This window comes from Dipodomys spectabilis, unplaced genomic scaffold (genome assembly GCF_019054845.1).
Source record: "Dipodomys spectabilis isolate Male_0828 unplaced genomic scaffold, ASM1905484v1 ptg000215l, whole genome shotgun sequence".
Taxonomy (NCBI): domain Eukaryota; kingdom Metazoa; phylum Chordata; class Mammalia; order Rodentia; family Heteromyidae; genus Dipodomys; species Dipodomys spectabilis.
The window spans coordinates 3,663,294-3,682,031 of record NW_024870892.1 but is presented as its reverse complement, the minus strand read 5'-3'; positions in this window follow the sequence as shown (position 1 = coordinate 3,682,031).

Below are 18,738 nucleotides of genomic sequence, written 5' to 3'. Positions count from 1 at the left end.
GAATTATTCTTACATAGTTACGAAGCAAGGACCCCATAGAGAGCTGGGTCTTCAAATTTACTGAGATGTAATAAGTATTGTGTTTGTTCCATGTGTATTTCCAGTTTTTTTTTAGAAAAAGAATTCTTCTTTATGCAAATCAGTGGAATACATCCATCTCAAATTATGGAATCAGATTTAACTGTATGAGAAATCTGTTTATAGATGTGAACTCCGAGACAGGTGAACTATTTGAGCTTTGTGTCCAGCTCACATTATTGCCATCCTCAGTGGTTTTGACTGTGGGGGTGTGGCCGTGTGACATTACCTGCAAAGCTTTAAAGCTGTGGAGCATGCAGCAGATTCAAACGCAACTCTAAGTGCCAAGAACACAGCCAATATACATGGGAACCTGTCCAAGAAATCCATATGGCAATGTGAGTTGAACATCTTTTACGGCGGCGATCCCTTTCTAACACGAGTTCTTTCCTTTAAATAGCACCTCTTTTATTTCCTGCAGTCAAGCTGGCTGTGCAATCCCTACCCTTGCCAAACGCGTCTGGGATGTACATCTCCAGGAACCCGAGTGCTAAACCTTTCTGTTCCCTGTCTTGCTTTGCCAAAATCCATCTCTCCACACCTTAAATTCTATCAGATTAGAGAACTGTGGGTCCTCAAAAGTAGGAAGGCACCGTGTTTATCTACCACATTAGGGGTGTGAGATCTTTTGGGGGGCATTTGGGTGAAGCCTCGCTTAGGGCCTCAGCAATGGAGCTGGTTTCGATACACTGGAAGAGGCTAGAGACAAGTGTGAAGTGGTGTGTTCAGTATGTGTGAGCACGTGGTGTGTCCTCTGAGCCTCCACAGATGCAGCCTACTTGGAAATACAGTTTTGGTGGTAGGAATAGAGAAGGAAACTTCATAGCAGTTCTATAAAACCCAGTCCAGCCTCCGGCACGCCATTTCTTTTAATGGATTTCTGCATAGTTGGAAAGTTTTCTAAATTTCTCCTTAAAAAATAAACCCATAAATGTCAGGAAGGATATATATTTTTTTCTCCCTAATGGAGTTTGCTTGCCAAACTGACTCCTTTGCGGTGTCTGTAGGTGGGCTGGAAGAAAGGCCAGTGCAATTGAAAGAATTTTCTGAAATGTGCTCTCTTTTAAAGGAATATTTAGTATATATGTATATAGATAAACAAGACACTGTATACTCAGGTTTCTCGTTGCTAAGCAGATGATACTATCATCAAGAGTGTTTTCAATAAGCCTTTGATGGAAGTCACTGAACACTGTAACTCTTAATAACCCTCCAATTCACATGTACATGGAGATTACCAAATTAACCACTCATGCTGTTGCCAAAATTGAGATTTCCTAGAAATGCCAGTTACTGGGCATCCTTAGTAGATTTTTCTATAGGTGAAGATCATGTAATCCTTTAGGAACACTTTGTATGTCTTTTCGCTGGTACTGTAGTTTGTAGTCACACTTTTAGCCCTTTTTTCTCTGGTTATTTTGTGACAAGATCACACTTTCTGCCTGCACCAACCTGAACAGTGATCCTTTCATTTAAATTTCCTGCTATAGCTGGGTGGGTAGGTACACAACACAAAGCCCAGGTTTTACTGTGGAGTTGGGGTACTGATTGATATGAAACTATGACTCTCCTGATTTTCTACCTCCTAGGATTACAGTCATAAGCCATTGGCACTTGGCCAAAACATCAACAAAAAAAAATCCATAAAACACAACAATTATACAGATCATAATTTCTTTTTTCTTTCATGATTTCAAATTAGGTAACACAAATTATGGACCTTTTTCTTGGCATAATTAGATTAAGTGTCAAAATGTAAGAAGTAATTGCAGTATGAAATCTCTGAAAGTTCACTTAAATAGAATCTTTATCGACTTTTGCTGTGAGCCGAGAAAAATGAAATGTTTGCTTTAATGCTTGCTAAAAGTATTGAAAAAGCAATAAACACGCGCCAATATGCCAATTTCTTAGGAAGTTAAAGTTTTCCGAAGTTGTTTGCAAGTACATATTCAATGGAAAAAGTCAGATTTTAATTTTAAAATTCAGTTTCTAATTTAAAAAATGACAATATTGCACTCACCTATATTTTCGAGAAAAAAGGTGACTCTCCAATATATGCTAAATTCTATATCATACCCACACCTAAATTATGCTAAACAATTTATAATGGCATGGCTCTCGACTAGAGAGTCTACTTACAAAGTTTGTTAAGTTGTTTTAAAGAAACAAGAAGCATATATAATTGGATACATTAAGTTAAAGGAGAAATAACCTCAACCATGTATGTATTAAATGTTATGACACGATGTGTGCTGTGATAACCATGCAGAATCCTGGCGATGACAGACATGCTTAAGTTGCTGTGATAAGAAGAGATTAATAGTAAAATCATTTTAGCACTCTAAGAGGAATGTCCTAGCTTGTGTGAACAAATTGCTGTAGAAACACAAGCTCCACCAAAGACAGCGTTCAAAGCTGGGAAAGCACGGAGCAGAACGTTGGGACTTTTGAGTTTGAAATGCTTTGATCTCTGCCAAAGAGAAAATGTATGTGGTGGTGGCCTAAGTTGTCTGAGGAGAGAAGGAAGGGTAGGCCCAAATCCAGCGGTTAGTATTAGACTGTAAAGGTTAGTATATTCTTAAGGGTATTGTAAAAAAAAAAAGGCAGACACTACTTTTGAGGTAGAGAAAGAATAGAAAAATCATTTAGTTGGAAAAATCAAAGTTTCTAGTTTGATTTAGAAGACACCACCGATGGTGTGAAAGAGCAGATTGCACAAGAAAGAGGGGGGAAATCTCCCTTTCGGAGTGGCCTGTGATAACAAGGCTTCGAGAAAGGGGTGAAGCCTCCCAGGTAGGATATGTTGGTCAGCAGGCCTGAGGAAACATGCAGAAGGAAAGCCCCAGAGGGCTGGGGGCTCCTGGGCAGTAATATCATCAGCCAAAAATTTGGACAATCATTTTATCAGATGACTCCGACAGCATTTAAATGGACTGGCCCATTTAAAAATTCAAGGGAGCAACTTTGTTTTATAAGAAATGAAGTTTTTAAGTTTTTGGTTAAACCTAATCTTAAAGATTAAAAACGGAACGTCGTTAGCACGTTGATGTTTCCTACAGACTTTTTTCCTCAGTGACTTCAGAAATAAAATAGGCATTATGCTTTTGAATTGTTAGTTGGCCTATTTTAAGCCAATGAATAGTCGGCTTATGACGAAGGTCACTTATGATTATCACACAGATAATTCCATTACCCTTAATGAATTTCCAGTGTTACTTATTTACTCATTGATTTGCTTGTCTTCTTTTCTGAATTGGAGAAACCGAGGATGTAGGCAGAGATAGAAATAGGAACAAAGCACGAATGTTGAGGAGCAGACACCACTGAGTAGGAATGGGGCAGTTTGAGATCAGAACAAGTCCATAATATAAGTGGCCAACTTGGTCTCAGGCTGCTGCAGTATGTAAAATCCAAGAGGGGAGTTCCTCAAAGCCATATGCTGGTGCAGACCACTAATGTGGTAAGATAGAAATACTGGGCCTATGACTGGGAAGCACACACCAAGCCAAAGGGATTTCCTAGGAGCCCCAGGGAGAGAGGAATGCAGGGCTGTCACTTCGCAGCTGCGATCATAAAACCAACCTCAAACATCTGCTGGGTGGGAGCTGATGTCTTCCTGTGAAATGGACTCCACCTAATTATCTTACAGCAAGGCAGTGCCAGGCTTCTTGTGGCCTGGTTAGTCTGCCTTGTCCTGTCTTGCTTTGCCAAGGGTGTGACCACAAATAGGGTGGGATGATATGAAATGGCTGGTGCTTTCAATCACCCACGTTGTTCTCCTCCGGAACATCTCCCCTGGTATTGAACCAGGGACTGTGAAGGAGGAGCTATTTGTCCTGGGGGATGAGACTTGGAGAGAAGAGTGAGCTGGTCTGGGTTGGACTAGAGAGGAAGCAGCACTGTCCCATGAAGAGCGGCAGAGAATTTCATAACGCCCAGCTGGACTTCTGAGGGTGATTCTTTGTTTTCTTGTTTGTCTCTTTATTCAGAGGAAGAATTGTAATTCCTACGTGGCCAAGTCGTTCATTGCAACTCTAAAATGACTGTGTGCAGCCTACTTGACGTTATTTGAGCCCTGTCTGGTGTCGCTCTTTCCGTGGTCTCCAAAGCCCCAAGCTGGACCCAGAAAATGCCTCGTTATCTACGACACTGACCCTGTTCAAAACAGCAGCCCCCAAATGAAGACCTAGACCAGAGTTCTCTAACTCAAAGCACCAAATCTCCTCTTCAATTTCTGTTGAAAATAAATTTAACAGGAACTAAGTTCTCTACTAACTTCCTGGTGTCGGTTCTCTCTGAAGCTAGTCTAAGAATTGCAGAACTGGCTGTGGGGTGGGGGAAATGAATCCTCTTCAAAGACTTTGCAGTGAGCTGTAGAAGGTACCACTTCTGACTCATTCTGTGTTGACAAACTGCTCCTCAGGGTCACTCCCTAATGTTGCAGTATCATTCTCCCATGGTTAGTACTTTATAAACACTGACAGTTTCCTTTTCTCTCCAATCCTCCATTTGTCTTAGCATTTCACTTTCCATGTCCGTGTAGACCTACTCTTTTGTTATTCAGACGTCCCAATTTCTTGATATCTTTCTTCCAGGATTGTTTCCTTGACATGTAATTAACTCATCTGAAGTGATTCAGAGTCTTTTCAAGGGCCCTATGACATGTTTTTCTTTTTAGTTTGAATTTAGTGTCTGTCTCAGAAGTGCAGCAAAGGGTCAACCTGTAGCCCTGTCACTTCTCAACTGGTAGTGGAATGTACAACTATGATCCCGTACTATTTAACAAGCTACCACCTACCTATACGTATTGACTTTCACCAACCACCATTTCATCATAGTTCTCAGTCTCATGGGTCAGAGCATGGCAGAATGACCTAGATGACCAGAGGAATTCACAGAAACCAGTGAAAAGTGAAAAAGCTGTTCCGAAGTGATGAAGATGACTTTGCTCAAGCGGACATTGTTCAGACATGAGAAAGATCCCTGAAAGCTTGACTTCCCCAGGACTATGCATATAGATCTATGTAGGTATGTGTATGTTTATATATAATATACATATATAATTATGTAATATATATATATATCATCCAAGAACCCCAGAGAGTATACTCTGAGTTAGCTGATGCAAAGGTCTTGTAATTTGTCCTCGAATTTCTGTGAAGTCACTTCTGATGGATTTCATTGAATAAATAAGCCGCCAAGGCCAGCCACCTAATCTTATTTTCATGTATTTTACCACCCAGAATAAAATAGTAAATGATGATACTACAGGGTTGTTGTGAAGATTGAAGAAACTTCATAAAATGACTTCTTTAATTGTTGTTTACGTTCCTTACTAATTTGTTCCTCCTGAAATTAATTTTATTTCTGATCCCATTTTAAAATTATTCAGTATTCTGAATTTAGTTCTCATCTTCAAGGTATCAATATTTCACTCTCTATATCTGAATTTTCATCAGAGGCTTTGATTCTGTTTTACCCCAGTATTGAGTATACCAGCCTCTGATCGAGACTTGATTGTGCTATTTCTAAACTAAGTTTTCCTCAAAAAATGACTTTTCTGTAGTGTCTTTTAAAGATACATTCTCGCTGTTTTTCTCTGAGTGTCTTTGTCTGTCTGTCTGTCTCTGATTTTTTTCTGTCTCTTGTTCTTAGTTCTACTACTGGCATAATCAGTCTTTTCTTCACTACTTCAGCTTATGCAGCGTGGGTTCCTATGCTGAGCTGGCATGCTAGCTACCCTTTTATCCATCCATTTTCCTTCCATATATTTATTACCACCTGTCAGGACATGCATGGCTGTATTTATGGCATGACTTCCCCAATAGAATGGAAATTTCATGACAGCAAGACTAGAATGAAGTCAGGCATCGAGTAGGTGCTTAGTGATGTAAGTAAGCAATAGATAACAATAGAAATGCAAGGAACTCATCCAATTCAATTGTTTCCTGAAGTTGATAATCAATTACTTCTTGTAAAATATACTGTCACTAAATAGGATGTAATATTATAACTAAATGGCAGAATGTAATCAAGATGGTATTCTCTTCTCCTTCCTCTTTTTCTTTCTTTTTCATTCTTCATCCCTGCCTTGTCTAGATGGTTCAATTTTTGGTTTAAGATGTGGCCTTACTCATGCACCCAACATATTGGATTTGGTATAGACTGTCCCATTTTGGCCATAATTTCAATGTCTATAGGATGGTTTAGGGCAATCCCACTTTTAGTTAATAATAACTCCACAGAAAGCAACATTCCTCCAAAGTGGTTTTGGCCAGATCCACATCTGGACTGATCCCAGGTGTGTTGGCTGGCTGAAGTGTGTTTCCAGTCTTCTCCCAGCAAGAATACATGGGAACTCATTGGGAAAGGTTTGTCTGACCAGGTGGGTTTGAATCTTCTGTATTTAAAAAAATTAAAATACAAAAAAATATTCCAATGCATTTAATCAACACACATTAATTAAAGGTTGTCTATAAGAGGAACCAAATCCACAACTCACCTTTATTCATTTTTAAATTAGAGTTCTTTTTTTCTGGAGGAGGTGGTTTTTATATAAAGAGATGCTTAGCCACAAACTAAATAAAATGGTAATTAGCCACATGCCCTTCATTATGATGAAAACTTTGTGAACATTTCTCCATATAGCTCTTATAAAAAAGAACTATAAGATTTTGAATGTTTTGGGGGGATAAATGAACAACAGACTTTTAAAGCACAAGTGTGACATAGGAGTGATGGCAAATTTTAGCAAAATAGCAAATAACATGCTCGTGCAAATGCCTGATATTTGTTTTCTCAGTGCTTTTGATCTCAGAACACCTAGCAGGGCTGGATTGGGAGCTTTTCTCAGACTTGTTGCATCAGTGGTGAAGATGAAAGCAGACTGTCTTCACACTTGCCCTAGTGTTGATTGTCCTATAAATAGAAAACTACCCAGTTAACCTCTTCCCTTGTCATACAGAGAGTCTTATTAAAAATAAACACTAGGCAGAAAGATAGTAGAATGTGGGATTTCTGCTTAGATGCACACAACTCTTTCGAATACATTCTTAAGATGTGCAAGAGGACTCCTTCAGGGGTAGAAGTAAAATATCATTATGGAAGCTGAGATCTGCTACAGCTTCAGTGTTTTGCAGCAATTATCTAATGAATGAGTTTATGTTTGAAAATACCCAATGTGATAACATAAATGTATCAACCCCCCCCCATCTTAATTCTTTTATTTTGTCACATATGGAAGATGCTGTTTTGTTTTGACAGTCAGAGGAGATGCTCTTTTATGAAAAGATCTCTGAACAGTAATGAGAATTTTGCAAAGAATGTTATCAGATTCCACTCACAGGAGGAATTCAAATGCTGATTAATCTATAGCCTTCCGCAACAAAGAATTGTAGGTGCATTCATCATTTTCACTGGTAGCACTCATCGTCAAGAGTTTTGCATTTGATCTTACCAGGATGCTCATGAAACATATTGAGTAGGTCACATCCATAGACTCTGCCTAACTACACACTGAGGAAGGGCCGGAGATGCTGTCGCCCACATAAGCCCATCTGTCCAAGCATAGTCATGTGACATACTACCATCCCTCCAGCCAAATAGCTAGTAGTCTTCCCTCAGCCCAGGACTACTAACACAGAGCAGGATTCTGAAAGATGATTAAAGATGTGTAGGCCCATACATCAGACTTGCTGGTAAACAAGTGGTACTGGCCCTTCTGTCCCACCTCTCCAAGAACCCGTTTTCCAAAAACGAAAAGAATGTGCCCTTGACAACCAGAAATTCCCTCCCAAGGCAAAAGTTCATCTGAAACTCTGGATTTAGACACCATAGTTCCATCTTATCACTAGGATTATCCCAAGCCATGTGTGTGTTTCATAGTGCTCTCATCTATAAGACAATGACATGACCAGTACTTGATTCTTTGGAGCACAGGTGTCGAATTAAATTACTAAACTTAGGAAAATATCAATAAATAATTATCATCATTTGTATCTTCTTGTACAATTTAGAAACTTGTATAGGGGTGAATTATTGACAAAGAGCCCTCTGTGACTTTTGTGAGGATTATCATGAAGATTACCCCATCTCAGAGAAGAGATAAAACACTTTTCTAGGGACTCTGACTCTACTCATAGCAGAATACTACAAAAGCCAGTGGCTTAAACAGCATGAGCTTACTTACTCCAGGTTTTGAGACCAGGAATCTAAGGTCAAATTAGACATGCTCCTGAATTGCCTAGAAAGCCAATTTCTCCTTTGTTCTGTTATAGCTTTTCCTGTCCTGATTTCTCTTCCTCCTCCTTTTTCTCCTCCTCCTCTTTCTTTCTTCAGGTATTGAACTCAGGGCCTTGCCTGGCAGGGGCTGTACCACTTGTGCCAGGTTGCCAGCCCTTCTTTCTCTTTTTTGTAAGGACACCAGTCAATATAGAAGATGAGGATCATCCTAATGACATTGTTTACTTTAAATATCTCTTCAAAAATAAATAAATATCTCTTCAAAGACCCATTTACAAACATTTACAATGAAGATAATACTTTAATATATAATTTTTGGGAGGAAGAGATGATATTATGTCCACAACAGTGACCTTTAAATAAACAAAAAATTTAGCTCAGATTTTAGTTTCTATAATATAATTTTCTCCACACATGGAGAAATGAAGATCTTCCTTACTTTAACTATAATTAGAATTATATTGCAATGTGTAGGGATTAGTATGGGCCATTGAAAATATTTTGTCTTGAGTTGCTAAGTTTGTTCTTAAGATTGACATTTTTATATTTTTTAGCAATACTTCTGCAGATATTGACTAATATTTTACTTTCTAGGACATGTTACTTTTGATAAACTATTTTGATTTGATAACATCAAATTTTGACATTTGGAAAACCTGGATGCATAGATTGACCTGAATAAGAAGTAAATTCTCTATCACTCAGAACCAGAGGAATTCATACTGGTTGTGACTTCATCCAATATAAGAAATTGGAAGGTTTATGGTCTATTAATTGAGCTGAAGATATTAGGAATCATGTAAGTTACTGGGTTAATGTGTTGTTTTGATTTTGCATATATTCAGCCTAAGGTATCACTTGGATAGTCAAGATTTCTGGACCCTGAGGTATCCACAGACATTAGTTTTTTAATAAGTAGATCAAAAGCCCACTAGAGAAACATGGCTTGCAGACAGACATCTGTGAAACATCAGTATGTAGGTGGTACTGAAACTATGTGAGTAGATGGCATTTCCAGAGTATAGAGAGCATTTGGGAGAGGTTCATTTACCCATTGGATCTGCCAGGCTCCCCGATACTCCGAGACCCCCAGGAAAATAGTTTCGCTTATTTTAAAGTCAAAGGGAAATGATGGCACTTCAAAGCAAACAAAAATTTCCATTTTATTCCCAAATCAGTATAAAGTTTTCAGAGGCCATAAAAATTCATGATTGATTACCTAGAACAAAAAAAAGTGTTTAAGGCTTTAGAAAAATTTCAGTATTTTTAAGATTGATATTGTTTTGATGGTAGGGAATGATAGAGCCAAAAGTTGTCAGCACCTACAAAGGTTATCATGCAAATTTGACTTGATGGTCTATAGATAGCAGCCTTTAAATGACAGGGAAGAAATGAAAACCTTCCCAAGAATGTCCAGATGTCTGATTGTTCTCTCTTTCTCAGATGGCACCCCAGGTATCAGCCAGAATGGTTAGGGGCAGATCATTCAGGTTACATAAAGGAGATCCTTCTGTTCTGAGATAGTTATCTCCCTATTATGTCTCAATTACATTTATAAAGTTCTTCCTTTCATGCCAGCCTAAATGGTTTGTGGAGTTATTAATTTTAAGGCTTAATAAACCAGTTGCCATAGCAACAATCATATCGCAGATGTTTCACTGAAACCTCTCTGAAGCACACACCTTTGTCAATATGTTATTTTGAACATTTCAAAGGATAAATACTGGCAAAAGGCAATGCATCTCTCAGGTTTCAATCTCCAAATTTGCATTAATAATTATACACTCTTAAAAGAAAATTTCACAAGTGCTATTTAAGAAAAGGCTGATGAGCAAATATCAAAAAATAGAATGGTGTAACAGGTCAATACGTCTTACCACTCTTGGAAAGGAAATATAAAGTCAAGGAATAAAATCAAATTGTCAGCATAGAATATATGTGGTCATCAATGCCGATTACTTTATTAAATACAAGTGCTGCAAATAACTACCAACATTTCGAAAGTGATCAGCATTATCTCCAGTGAGTGACAATGAGTATTAACCAGTGCTGGGCACATAGCCCATGGTTTCTACAGGTTACTGATAGGAATTTGTGATCCTAATTTGCTTCCTTCCTCCACTATTAATCCTCATCTGAACTTGAATTTAAGGCATTGAAACTCTTACCAAACCTTGACTATTAAGATGGCCATACGTAATGGCTACATATTTTGATGATTAGTTAAATGATTTGGGCTCTTCTATAACCTTTCCTAAAACATTTTAAAGGTTGTTTTGGTATAGCCCTAATGATGTTTATTATAAGCCAAAACAGATACAGGGTTTCAATGACTTCCTTAGAGTAGGTTCAACAGCGATGAAAGAATATGTGCCCTCGTCTTCAGATGCTTCTTTGAGAAAGGTGGAAGTCAAACCGCCAGGGCTTCCAAGATGGACACTGAGCTCTAGTATGTGAAAACATGCCACTGAGAGCCTCAGAGGCTGTATCTGCTTTGGTTTAGTATCCTCATGCTGTGAGTGAGCAGGGACTTCTAGTTTGTATCAGGCCCAAGTTCAGAAAAGGGACCCCAAGTTGTTCTCGGTTGGAAATCCAGTCTTCTCTTTATAAAACACTAAGGATCCACACAGTACTATCCAAGCAAGATGAGTGTTTTAATATTAGAGTGCCATGCTCTGGGGCAGAAAGAGAAGCTGGTCATGCCTTCTCTAGAGGTCGATGGCTGGCTTTGGAGTTTCAGGGATGCCCTCCTCTGCTCTGAGGACAGCTCTGCTGATCTAGGATACATTATGGCTTACATCTCCTCAGGGTTGGAACCTTTGGCTCCTTTTAAAAACCCGCCTGACCTGTGACCAGATGATCATTTCCCTCAATAGTAACCCTGAATCCATCAATTTAGGGATACATGGCAAATTTCAGAGTCATGCTATAAGAGTCATATTCAAATCAGAACAAGAATGAGCACAGGCTTTTATTTGTTCTTTAAGAAAAAAAAAACATTTTAGTGAGTTTAAATCACCAACCATGTACAGGAAGGGAAACGAATTTGAGTCTGGCCTTCCTAGGTTTCTTCAGGACTGCAAAAGTGGACCTTTAAGATCTCCCTGAAAGATTAAGGACCTGCCCATTAATTTTCAAATCACACAACATTTAATTTAGATAACATACATAAAGGCATGTTAAAGATAAACATTGATAAATGAAGCCCCATTCCCCCGTGAGTGCCCTATCCTTGTAAAAATAATTCTCAACGTCTTGCATGACTTACCTGGAGAATGTAATGCTCCAATCACTGGATCCTTTCAGAGAAACACTGAACTAATAGACTCACTTCCTCTCAGTATTTGTAATGAAGTAAGTTACAACACAGAGATTTTCTCATCTTGATTTTTAAATGCTAGGTTCTGCCACTGGGCTGTGCTCTGCATGACCAGTTGCTGTGGGCCACGTGTCCCCTGGAACAAGGTATTGAAGGCCTGGTCCCCACCTAGTGCTATTTAAGAGGTGATTGTATCATAAGGATGATAACTTCATCGATAAATTAGCTCACTGATGAGTTCATCTGCATGGGCTTTTAAGAAGAGGGGCCTAGCAGGAGGATGTAGGTCACTGTAGGTGTGTCCTTGAAGAATGTGTCTTGTCCCCAAGCATCTGTCTTTCTCTCTCTTCCTCATTCCCTCCTTCTCTCCCTCCCTCCTCATCACCCCTCTCATACACATACTATCCTACTAACAAGAAGTAAGCAATTTCAATCCAGTCCAAGCTACCATGATCGTCTCCTTCCTCCCGGGTTCAGATCAAGGGAGATAAATGACAATGAATTGCAACCTTTGACATTGGAATCCAAAAGAAGTCTAATTTCCTTTAAGAGGACCTATCTGTTATTTTCTCACAGTGATGGAAAAATCTAATCAGTGCAGGCGGTGAGTGTGAACTGGAGTCTCCTGTAAGGCGGACCAGATACTGCAGCTCATCCTCATGGTCTGGAACCTCCTGCTGGCTCTTTCTTGGCATTGAAAACATACGTTGTCAGACTTCGGAGCAAGATTACGAATGATGGTTCATAATAATCAAACAGAGTAGAGATGATCAACTTCAAAAACTAATCATACACCTTCACCAAAGTAGAAATGCTCTGAGTTAAAATAATTTTAGGATGGTCTTATTTAAGTTCATTTTAGAAAATGTATATTACTATTTTTAAAAATAGACACAGAATAGACACAAAGAGCTCCCCTATGACCCAGAAATCCCAATACCGGGCATTTACACAAATGATCAAAACAAAACCACACTAAAGCTATCAGCACAACTGTGTTCATTGCAGTACTATTTATAATAGTTAAGATACAGAAGCAACCCGCATGCCCCTCAGTAAATGAATGGATGAAGGAAATGTGGTATATATACACAATAGAATTCTGCTTCTGTCAAAAAAGAATGACATCACCCACTCATAAGGAAATGGAAAGACTTGGAAAAAAATCATATTAAGTGAAGAAAGCCAGACCAATAGGTCCATGGTTTCCCTCATTTGTAATAATTAGTATATGTCTAGGATAGTTCTAGAAGAGGATCACATTAGCTCAATAGCTATGTACATGTGACCATATAAAATTCTGCTAATTGAAATGAACTCCAAGATATGGAAACAAGAAAGTTTTGTTTTTATTTTTAAATGTTCAGTGTGAAGTTATTTACTTTTTCTTTCATTTTTTTCTTTGGTTTATCTACTATTGTCACTGCTTTTAATTTTGGAACCCTATGTCTTATATATACATTTATCTGATTGGGGGAAGGGAAAAGGAATAACAAAATGGTGAGACAAAGAACAAAGGATGAACAAATGCCACAGTGATACTCACAAGACACTACGTTGGAAATTAACTTTACAACTTGGGGGGATGGGAGTCAGGGGGAGGGAAAGGGGGAGAAAGAGGGAGGGGATAACACTGTTCTACAAGAAATGTACTCATCACCTTACTTACACAACTATACCCTCTCTGTACATCACGTTTACAATAAAATAAAATTTTAAAAGTACACACAAGAATATTTTCTTGCATTGAGAAATGAGTCTTTTTCTTCCAAAAATAATAAAGAAAACATTCTATTTTCCTCTTACAGGAATATTATTGATGTTATTATATATCTTTTGTTCTTTATCACATATAAACTACTTACAGGAAAATGGTATTTTTTTAAAGTTCAACTTAACTGTCATTTTGGGTATAATTGAATAATTGACTCTTTCAAAATGTTTATTTAGGCAACAAATCTCTCCATACTTGAAAAATCTAATAAAAGATTTTATTACATCTACTGACTCAAACTAGATAATTGTGCCATGCTAAGTATTAGTTTAAAGCCAAATCAATGGTTTCAGTATTATGCAGACAAGAAAATGGCCTGTCATCAACATTATTGATACTTCCTGCAACTTGTTGGTGATGGAGGAGCTGCGAGTTGTTACCGTGGAGACTTTGCAGAAGATCTGGAGCTGCTGAAAAACAGATTTTCTGTTGACCCTTGGGATCAGACTGTCTTTTAGACTAACTGAAATCCCCGGGTGGATTTGTAGCTGAACCTATTAGGTTGCTATTTTGGACTGATCGCTTCTTAAATTTATGATGTGTGTTTTCAGTTATTCTTTGTCATTGCAACTTCAAACTCTCTGAAAGACTTTCTGCAGGTATTCAAACTTATATGCTCTGTATTATACCTAACGACTAGCCCATTTGATTTTATACCATTAATTTTTAATACAAATTTTTGCTTTACTCCTACAACTTCTCTTAAGATTATGATGAACAAAACTGATAAGATTCAATGTTTTTGGTAGTATAATCCATAAGCATTCTGAATAACAAAATCTCCTTCCTTCCTCTTTCTCTCCCTTCCATGCTTCTTCTTTCTTTCTTTCTTTTTCTCCTTCTTTGCTTCCTTCTTCCTTCCTTCCTTCCTTGCTTCCTTCCTTCCTTCCTTCCTTCCTTCCTTCCTTCCTTCCTTCCTTCCTTCCTCCCTTCCTTCCTGCCCTCCCCCTTCTCCTTGCCCTTTTCCTTCCTTAGCTCTCTCTCTATTTGCCTTTCTCTATCTCTCCTAGGATTTCTTCTCGCCTTTTTTCCTCCCTCTCTCCTCTTGCCTCTCCTCTCTCCCTCCCTCCCTCCTTCCCTCCCTCCTTTCCTTCCTTCCTTCCTTCCTTCCTTCCTTTTACTTTCTTTCTTTCTTCCTTCCTTCCTTCCTTCCTTTCTTTCTTTCTTTCTTTCTTTCTTTCTTTCTTTCTTTCTTTCTTTCTTTCTTTCTTTCTTTCTTTCTTTCTTTCTTTCTTTCTTTCTCTTCTCTCTTCTTTCTTTCTTTCTTTAACACATCATGGATGCTCTTCATTCTCAATCTTTGTCATTGCCATTCATGATTCTGACTCTATTTACATTTTGAATCAGTTTCTTTTCTTGTATCACCGGCTAACATCTTCATTTTATCTTATACAGAATAAAAATAAAATTTAGTTGTTTATAAATGTTTACCTGCAGACCAGTTGTTTGGTCTCTCAATATTATGTGGTATAACTGTTTATTACCTGTTTTATCTGAAGTCCAACTTGTATCCATGTATTTAATTTTCTCTGAGTTTTGCAGTTGATCTACAACCATAAATAAAATTCCTTTATCCTCCAAAAGAGGTGGTCTGTGGGCTTCAGACCTCAGTGTTTGGCCTCTTGAGTTCAGGTTCTCAGGCATCAACAGAACAAGCCTCTAAGCAGAGAGATAAACAGGTACATCATACCTCTGCTTTCGAAATGTTATAGCAAACCTTACACCTGCTGGCAGCTAGGCCGCGGAGCCCAACTTTGCTTTTCCAGAGTCAAGCTGCTTTCTATAGCATGATATGGAACTGTTTAAATGCATGCCAGGCTTACATGAGCTAGAATATAACCTGAGGGTCACTAGCTATTTCCCTTTGAGAGCCACATGTTCATTTCCACAACACCTATCATTGTCCCAAAGTTCTTAGCTGACATGAAGCAGGTATTTATAGACTGAACTCGATATACCACTAGCCCCAATCTTCTCAAGCATTTGGACACATTTTCACGTAACAAGTTAAAAATATATATGCACAAATAGCTACTTCAATTTCTTGAATAGAAAAATCAATATAAACCCAAACCTAGACTTCTTTTAAAAATAGATTCTGTTAAGAATGTTAGTTTTATTTAAAGTGTCACTATAATATCCGTCCATTTATTATTCCACAATTTTCATGTTATTATCCTAGTTAAGAGAGGAGTTCAGGAGAAATAAGCAGGAGAACAATAACAGATGTGTGAGGGTATCTGAGCTGCCTAGAAACCACATCCCCATGATGAATTAGACAAGCTGGGAAAGCAGATTTTCTAACTTTTTCAGTGAAAAACCTGATCAATAGCAATTAGCCTGTGTGTCAGACTGTGAGTCAGTTAGGGGCTTTCTTTTACAAAGGAAAAGAAAATCCAACTTAACCTTCACAAAATAAAAAAATAAAAAGCCTACTTTCTTAGCTAGTGTAAGTCTAAGGATCGAGTTTGAAGCAGCGCTTAGCCTGATTTGTGAACCTGTCTACCCAGAACCATTCATGATGGGCAGAAGCAGAAAAGACACCAACCCTCCACTTCTGTCATCTCTACTCCTAGAGAGTTGCTACTGCCACTTCATAACATAAAAATGTTTTGAATACTTCATTCGTACTGGAGCCAGTAATAAAATATTTAGATCAATCTGTTCGGAGGGACAAGTACAGCATTTTGAGCTCAAGGCCTCACATTTTCTTTGCTTTCTTAATCACTAGCATGCTACCACTTGAGCCACAGCCTCAGCCTGTCTTTTGACTGATAACTTAGTGATGTAGTTTCATCAAGTTGTTAACCAAGCATGTCTTCCATCCATGATCTTATAGATCTTGGCCTCCCGAGTAGCTCAGATTGCAAGTATGAGTCATGTTCATCCAATCTGTGTTATTTCTCATTGTCATCCTGTGTGGAAATTTATTATTTTTTGTGTGAACTGAAGAATTGCAAGACAAAGGAATTTAAGTTTAAGTTTTATATATGTACATATATAAGCTAAGTACATAAAATTTAAGAATATATGTATATACATATATACACATATACACATATATATTTCAGTTATATATATATATATATGTAATATGTATATATGCTTATTTTTTAAAAAGGGCTAGTGAGGGGAAATCGGGAGTTTAAACATAAGCCAATCTGACATGGTACCTGGAATTTTGTTTGTTATGGATAAAGGAGAATGTTGGTTTAAAAACCAGGTCCAAACACACAGCATTTGGTATCTATTCTTCTCCCTTCCCTCTACTTGAGCTTTAGTCATCACTGTACATAGCTAATGCCTAAACACTTAAAATTACTATTCCTGTAGCAACAGGTACCTACAGAATCTTGTGAACTACCTTCAGTCTTTTTTCTATCCAGTGTTGCAATTCTTCAAGGCAGGCATGCTAATTATTCTAGGAAGTTTTAATTAGGTCAATCACCATCTACTCCAACCTTTACCCTGGGAATCCTTTTTTCCTTTCTCTAGTTCACTTTGGCTTGAAGTGTAATAGTCCTCTAATGAGGATACATCTTCCCTATACTCCAGAAAAGCTTGTACTTCTTTCATTCTGCCGGGTACCTATATTCATGGTATAGCCAACTTTCAGGGCTAAAATAGAGAGATGCCAGAGGAACCAAGTTCTCTGAACCAAGGACGCTTAAAGATACCATAATAGTGAGAGCCTACCCTAGATTTTTCAGATAAATTCCACAAACACAGCAGGGAATATCATAGAAATCATATGATTGACTATTATATGTTATAACTTGATTATTTCTAGGCATTCAGAAACTCAGGATCATCATGAGCAGAGGCTCGGTCCCATTGTTGCTCAACAGTAACAATGCACCTGAAACTTCTTTTCCAAATTTTTCTGAATCCATAGCTAATGAAATCATGGCTCTGATAATGTTAGATTTCTGTTCACTTCATTTGCATGTACTTATGACATTATTAGGATATTGAAAGGGATGTAAGTTAGCTTCTATTGGTTTCTCTGCTCTAGCTGAAAAATCTAACTTGGTTTTGTAAAAATCATCTTTCTTTTATTGCCTGTGATGTTTTGCTTGCAAATATAGTGTTAAGTCCACTGGACAGATGTATTTTTGTTGGTGGATTGATTGACTAGGTAAAGTTTCAGATGAATAAATGCAAGTGTATACAAACAATAAATGATTCCAGGACAATTAGTTGGATTCCTTTTTATTAAGCAAGGAGTTGATACACATTTTGCATGTCATATTAGACTACTGATGGACTCCAGAAACCTAGAGGAAATAAATCGTGATCCCTTCCCTCACATTTGTGATTGAACCCTGTCATGTTGTTGAGGAAACATAGCTTTCTACCTGTGTAAATACTATCAGTTTCAGCTAATAGCAAGGATGATGATATCTAAATAGGCTGGTACAAATATCATTGACTGATAAAAAGCTAATTGAATCTAGTGAGTCATAAACAATTTGTAAAAGTCTCTCAGTGGTTCCTAAATTCAAGTAATATAATTAAGAAGAGGTTCAGTTTTCTAAGCTACCAGAAACAAAGACAAGAATCATCGTAGAATTATTATATAAAATATAAAGTCTACATTTAAGAATCCTTTAAAGTATATGACGAAACTTAAAATTTTTGGTAGAGAACATAGTGCAAACACTGACAGAAAAGCTTGTCATAGTTAAGGAAGTCATTCATTAAACTTAAGGTAATGGATTGCTAGGCAATTTCAACTTAAAATAAGTATAGTGCCTAGAAATAGGTTTAAAATTTGGCTCTTAGTTCACTGTAGATTTGAACTGAAGAAAATCAGGGTTTTAATAGTGCACTTTTATCCTTACATTACTGCTGATGTGCTTAATGTAATAGCACTACTTAGCCATGCTTTGTGAGTATTTTTCTAGATGATGAGTATACTAGTGGATTAGTTCTGAGGAACCATTAGGAGAAATGCAAGTCGGAACATTACCCTTGTAAACTTAAAGGGACGAAAAGATATGTCCAAATTTGTTTTTTCTGGTGAGTGAACTCATGTTCTCTTATCTTGCCTACTACTTTTAAAGAGGCATCTAATTAGATTACCATTTCTTCATCATCCCTTGCTGCATTTTTAAATGATCATAATTTCAAAGCTGCGACAGTTTATAGTTTAATGAAAGTACATTGACAAAACTAATAATATTTCAGAAATGTGTTTTTCAAATATTTTTTCATTCCCTTTGTTCCTAATTTACAGAGCCTGAAAATTTATAAGGTTGCCAGATGATAAATAAGTGTGGCTTTTTTTATTTCAGTACAAACAAATGAGGATGAGTTTCTCCAC